Genomic DNA, 7,342 nt, shown 5'->3' with positions numbered 1-7,342 from the left:
AACTCGAACCTGGCCAAAACCAGATTGGGACTTAAACCCATGGTCTTTTAATTGAGGTCACACACCTGGTCTCAGGACTTAATGAAGCTCAGATTCTTGATATCTCGTTGCAGAAAGAATTCAGTGAGAGACAGGTAAGAAGTGGATTTATTTACAGAGAAACAGACTCCACAGACAGAGTGTGAGCCATGTCAGAAGGTGAGAGGCCCCCACATATAGCATGGTTAGTTTTTATGGGCTGGGTAATTGCATAGGCTAATGAGTGGGCGGGTTATTCCAACTATTTCAGAGAAGGGGCGGGGATTTCCAGGAATTGGGCCACTGCCTGCTTTTTGGCCTTTTATGGTTAGCCTCAGAACTGTCATGGTGCTGGTGGGTGTGTTACTTAGATGCTAACTTATTACAATGAGCATATAATGAGGCTCGAGGTCCACTGGAAGTCGAATCTTCTGCCATCTTGGACCTAGCTGGTTCTAACCAGTTTTTGCCATGTCCTATGGCTATGTCATTCTTTTAAAGGTTGTGCCCTGTCCCCTTTCCCTCCTGTTTCAAAAGGAGTACACGTATAGGGGAATAAAATGTCATGAACTGACCAGAACCTGTGAGAAATGAAGAGTTGGACTACACAGAACTATATGGAGGAAGAATCAAAAAGATTTATGTTCTAACTCAATATGGGGAGTTAAAAACGGATCTCAATGACTGGTGGTTCCATTAGCAGAAAGAAAGAACAGTACAAAGGATGTGAGGGGATGGGAAAGAGTAGATAATGCTTTCTGTTTGTCATATTTGAGGCAATAAAGGAACATCTAAGTGGAAATGTTTAGCAGGCTGTTGGCTATGTTAGAGGTAGGGAATGAAAACATAGATTAGGGAGTTCTTCTCACAGAGAAGTCAAAGGACCGAATGACATGAAGGCACATAGATGGCAATAGACAGGCCCAGAATTTGAAGTCAGATCTGCTTAAATCCACAGACCATGTTCAACCACAATAGTGTACTAACTTGTCAAGATGCAGCCCAGAAGAGTAGAGGCTTCAGATTGGCCTTGGGAAAGACTCACATTTAATGGGACATGTGACTTCTTAAGAATGAAGGTGCAAAGTGCAATAGGAACCTAATGAGGTGTGAGAGCAGAGCGCTGATGCTACAAGGCTCCCCCAAGTCTGGACGGGGGGCAAGCCTGGCAACAACACTTGGCAGGCCACCTTGGCCTTGGCCAGAACTGAGGTCTCCCATAGATCCCACCTGGTTTCACTCTGATGACTTCCCCGAGGACATCAGTTACACTTCCTTTTCTTACACTTTCCACCTTGCCTGCTGCTATGGTTCAAGCCAGAGAAAACTATGGCCAAGTAGCAATTCTCAGAACCCAAGCGGGGCTAACATACTGCCTGGTTTCCCGCTCCTTCTTGCTCAGCCCCGAGCTGCTTGAGAGGATCGCGGGGAGGTGGTAGTTAGAGATTCTCAGAAGTGTCACATGCAGGGAAGAACTCCTGGGCCCCTCCCTAATGGCCCCCTTCTTGTAGCCTGCCTTTGGGTTCATGGCATGGACTGAGGGAGGAAGGGGAAGCAGACTCATGAGAGTGGGGGCGTGGGGAGTGTAGGTTGTGAAATAATATGACAAACCTCCAGAATTAGCAAAGAAAGCTTTGTTTCTGGAATTTGGAATTCAAACTTTTTTCACAGTCAACATTTCTGTGACTAGAAGGTGAGATAAAAATCTCTGTCATTCCACTGGCTTTCACCTTTGTTTTAAATTATCAGATTTTAAAACAGAAATTATTATCAGTCTGATATTGTTTCCTTTTCTAAAATGTGGTTTAATTTTGTAAAGAGCCGAGTAAGACGGCAGAGCTGAATCATAGGAAGTGTCAGCATGCAAGCTCTACACCCGTGATTACAAAACCATGGCCGAGTAACCTTGGTATTCTCCTTGAGAAAGTGTTCCTTAATCCTTTTTGTTTTTAGCTAGGGGAATTTCCTCTTCCTTCCTCCTACCAATATGGCTTCTTTGATTTCACGTGAGAAAATGTTAAATCGAATGAGAAAGTATGTGTCTTGAATTTGAATCTCACTTCCTCTTCCCTACTGGGTAGTACTGGAAGAGTCACTTAACCTCTCTGAACCTCAGTTGTCTCCCTATAAATGCAGATAATAAGATGGAGGATATTTGCTTAATTATTAATATATGATTAATAATATATATTATATATGATTAATTATTGTATATTTATGATTAATGCATTGCTGGCACTTAGCAGATGCTGAAACTGTTAATTCTTACCATTGAACAGGGTTGGATAATTTTTTCCCTATTGATAGTCACTGACTCACCAAAAAAAAAGAAAAAATCAATTTACTGTATGCCGTTAACTCAAGGGAGAGAGTTGTGGGTGTTTTTGTTTTGGGTCTTATTTTTAGACATTATAAAAATGTTCCATCCATTGTATTTTGAAATTAAGAATGGGGAACGTTATTTATATCTGAAACATATATTATAACAAATGAAAATATTATATGAATGACTTAAGTTCTATATTATAGGCATTTAAGAGAGAGAGACAGAGAGAGGGAAAGAGGGAGAGAGAGAGAAGGAAGACAAGGGAAGTAAAGGAAAGGGGGAAAGGGGGAAGATAGGATATTGGTAGAGACATAAAAGAAATACCAAGGGCAAGAGTCACTGGACGGAAGCACCAGTGTTTTTAGATAAATAGCTTTGGTTTTGCCCTAATTGACACTTGAGCTATCCATACTAAAGTCATGTATTTGCTACTATCATTTCCCTTTGAGACCCGTTCATCCATCCATCTATCTATCCATGATTCTTTAATTTATTTTTTTGAATCAGCAAGCAACTACTAAATACACCCTATGTGTTTAGCCCTGCCCTGTGGTAGTGATGCAAGAGATCAAGCCAATCCTGTTTTCTAAGAGCTCACAGTTTTGTGGCAGAGACATCCAGGTAAACAAATAGCAGCAGGATAGAATAAGTGACTGACTCAGTTCTGGGGTGGTAGGAAGGATTCGTAAAGGAGGTGCTCCATTACTGGGTCTTGAAGGAAATGCAATCATTTGTTAGGCAGATAAGACTGTTTGGTGGTGGTGGAGATTAAGATGTGTTCTGGGCAGAGTAAACCTCTGAATACCTTTTGGACTGACCCAGTTCTGTCCAAACTGGGAACTGCTTTATTTGAAACATAGCTCTGTGTGTTCATGGAGCCAGTGTGGCAGGTGGTTAAGATCAAGGATGCTGCAGGCAGATAGATAGGAGTTTAATCTTGATTTACTAGCTGTGTGCCTTTGGTCAAGCTGTTCATCCTTTCTGAGCCCTAGCTTCATCATACTTAAAAGGAGGATAAAACTCATGAATGCTTTAAACTTTAAGTGAATTGACATACTACATATAAAAGCTTTGCACCTTGTTGGGCACACAATAGACGGTCAAATCGAAACCATTATTTTCCTTTCAATATATTGGACCCTTGGTGTATTAGAATCTTAGTGGCCCTCTGAGCAAGTTGGGTCAGGGATGAGAAACAATGCCCCTGTGACAAAAAAATAGATTGTTTTATTTATGACTCTTTTTAAAAATTTTTATTATTATGTTATAAATTTATGATTCTTTAACTCTCTTCTTGAAACTTCTCAGAAACTTTTCTGCATCATAATAACTCAGGTATCAATCAAAATCAAATTTTTTCTTTGGGGTGCATCTCCCTCTGTGTCTTCTAAGGCTGGAATGAAACCAGACCAAGGATAGGAGGTTCACTGTCTTTGTTGTAGATTACCTCTCGGTGAAAAACCTTAAAGCATTAGCTCCTGAGAGCAAAGCTCTTCAGAAGGCTATCAGCCACACCTTCAGCACAAAGCTGTCTCCAAACCTGTATTATGAGTAGCACCATGAGTACCCAGTGGAGAGGATACCGTAGACCTGGGTCAGCTCTCTTAGAATAGACACTCACGTACAATAGCGAGAGCAAGTGAAAGCATGAGACTAAAGTGTGAATGGATGGGAGTCATTTTCTTTTTTAAAAAAAAAAATTATTTATTTGTGGCTGTGTTGGGTCTTCGTTGCTGCGCGTGGGCTTTCTCTAGTTATGGTGAGTGGGGCTACTGTTTGTTGCGGTGCGTGGGCTTCTCACTGCAGTGGCTTCTCTTTGTTGCGGAGCACGGGCTCTAGGTGCGCCGCCTTCAGTAGTTGTGGCTCTTGGGCTTAGTTACTCTGCGGCACGTGGGATCTTCCCAGACCAGGGATCGAACCTGTGTCCCCTGCATTGGCAGGCAGATTCTTAACCACTGCGCCACCAGGGAAGTCCTGGGAGTCGTTTTCAACACCGACCGTCTGGAAGTTAACTGTCTCTTCCGTAGGAGTACTATTAATTACTGGGAGGTTGGAGTGTAATTCGTATCAAATGAGTGGCTCTCCAGTTTATAATTGCTGTTTCTCAGGTAACACAGTGGCCAGATTTGTTCTTGAGGTCCCTGTGTCCTTGGCCATAGCTGATCCTAAGGCAGTTGCTTCCAGACTTGAGTGTGCATCAGAATCTCCTTGTTAACATATGGATTGCTAGGTGCCAGCCCCAGACTTTTTGGTCCAGTAGGTCTAGGGTGGGTCATGAGGATTTGCAATTCAGAAAGTTCCCAAGTATGCTGCTGCTCTGGGAGCGCACGCTGAAAACCAATGATCTATGGCATAGGCAACTGTGAGCTAGTTCGGTGTTCTTCCTTCCAGTGCACCCATCTCCCCTCAACCTTTCTTGTATGTTTGCTGGGTGTAGTTTCTATTACACACAAATAAAATAATTTTAATGAATACCGGAGGGGGGTGTGTCTTTATCCTGGAGAAGAGAGGAATCAAAGTGTAAAGGGGAAATGAAGGTGTTCTCTAATATCTGAAGATTTACTGTGTCAAAACAAGAATGTGAGACGGATCTTACCAAGTTGCCTGTTTTGCCTCAAACTAAGTAAAACATTTTTAACTATTTAAATTGTCTGAGAATGGGCAGCCTTCGGTTAGAGATGATAAATTGAACATACTCATTTATCCCTGTTCTCTCCCAAAACACCAATAAAATGACAGTAACTGAAATTTAGCATAATGCATGGCATAAACTCAAGGACAAAAAGAAGGGAAGAAGGGATGACAAAGATACTGAAAGCTGGAAAGCAGATGGACAACTGGTCCAATTGGTATTAGCAGACCTGAGAAGTTCTGGAGAACAAAGAGAGCAAAGAAATTTATAGCCTAGAGACTTAGATAGGTTCTGGATTCTGGAACTTCTGAACAGGGCAATGTTGGGCCTTCCAAGAGGAGGACTGGTTGAAAATCTGTAAAAGCAAAGGGTCCTTTAGATCGCCCCAAGCAACTGCATGAGGTGTCATCTTCTCCTATGCCCTGGTATATGGCTGGAAGTTTACTCTTTATGGGAATGAACCAGAGGGGCTCTGGACTAGTGGATGCCAGGTACAGTGGTAAGGATTATCTTACAGAAAATGTGTGGTGGTGGGAATTAAATGAGAATGAACACATGGAACTTTATACCCCAGTCTTCTTTCCATACTGAGCTCCCAGAATCTTGACCTTCACGCGTGTGCCTTCCACATATTAGTATGGTGTTGGGATTTAGAAGGTACTCAACAACAGGTAGCTATTATACAAAAAGATTGGGAAAGGAGAGGAGGGGGCTTGTGGTGCAGGGGAGGCCTGCTGAAGCTGTCTAAACTGAATTTAAGTGAACAATATTTACTGAGCAGCTATTCTGTGCCAAATAGCAAGCTGTAAGCTCCAATGATTCAGTAGTGAGTAAGATTCAGTGTGCCCATCCGTCAGTGAACCAGACAGGAGGGCTGGGGGAAGGAACAGCGTGTATAGAGGCAGACAATAGTGAAACAGCATGCTGAGTTCATGGAACTACAGGCAGTTCAGTATTGTCGGCATGGAAAGTGTAGACACACAGGGAGCGCGGGAGGAGGAGAGGCCAAAGAGATGCTATTGGATTTATGTCTCTCTCTCTGTTTGCATGAGTTCTCTCAAGATGCATATTATTTTATATGCATGTATTTTGAATCTTCATAAATGTATCCATTCTGGTTTTCCCTTTCTTCTCATCAAGGGCAATGTTTTTAAGATCCATCAGTGTTGCTATAACAATAACCTAAACCATTCCTATGAACTCTTGTCTGATATTTCATGGTTTTTATTTTTGAAAGGAAGGTTGTTGTTGTTTTTTTTTTAATAAACTTATTTATTTATTTATTTATTTTTGGCTGTGTTGGGTCTTCGTTTCTGTGCGAGGGCTTTCTCTAGTTGCGGCAAGTGGGGGCCTCTCTTCATCACGGCGTGCGGGCCTTTCACTGTCGTGGCCTCTCGTTGCGGGGCACAGGCTCCAGATGCGCAGGCTCAGTAGTTGTGGCTCACGGGCCTAGTTGCTCTGCGGCATGTGGGATCTTCCCAGACGAGGGCTCGAACCCGTGTCCCCTGCATTGGCAGGCAGATTCTCAACCACTGCGCCACCAGGGAAGCCCTTCATGGTATTTTATGCTGTGTCTCTACCTACTTTTACCTACTCATTTTCCCAGGAATGAGCATCAGAATTATTTTCCACTCCATCTTCCCATTTGCTCCAAGAAAGAAATACAACAATAAACATCTCCAGGTGTGTCCTCTGATGAAGCTTTGTGAGAATTTCTTGTCCTTTACACCCTGGAGGGAGATTGTCGGGTATGTGTGGATATATACCCAACAATCTACACATAGAGTAAGGAGTGGGGGTAAGTGTTGCTAGTTTGCCTTCCAGGATGTCCTCCCACTGGGCCATTAGTTCCCACATCACTACTAGTTCGGTTTTGTGTTTTGTTTTTCTTTCAAAAAGAAAGAAACTTTCTGCAAAACTTTCTGCAAAACTTTCTGCAAAAGTTTCCTTGAGCCTCTTTGGGTAATTATTACTATTATTGATTGTTTTGTAAGAACAGTTAACATGGGTCCTACCTTCCTAACAAATCTTTAAATATACAATACTGTATTGTTGATTACAGGCACTGTGCTGTACAGCAGAGCTCCAGAACATATTCATCTTGCATAACTGAACTTTATCCCCATTGAGCAACTCCCCATTTTCCACTCTCCCTAGCCTCCGGCAACCATCATTCTATTCTCTACTTCTGTGAGTTGGACTTTTTTTTTTTTTGGCCACACTGCGTGGCTTGTGAGATCTTAGTTCACCGACCAGGTATTGAACCCACACCCTTGACAGTGAAAGCGTGGAGTCCTAACCACTGGGCCACCAGGGAATTCCCTGAGTTTGACTATTTTAGGTACCTCATATAAGTAGGATCATGC

This window comes from Grampus griseus (assembly GCF_964374135.1).
Source record: "Grampus griseus genome assembly, chromosome: 6".
Lineage (NCBI taxonomy): Eukaryota > Metazoa > Chordata > Mammalia > Artiodactyla > Delphinidae > Grampus > Grampus griseus.
Note: the sequence above shows the minus strand (reverse complement) of the source record.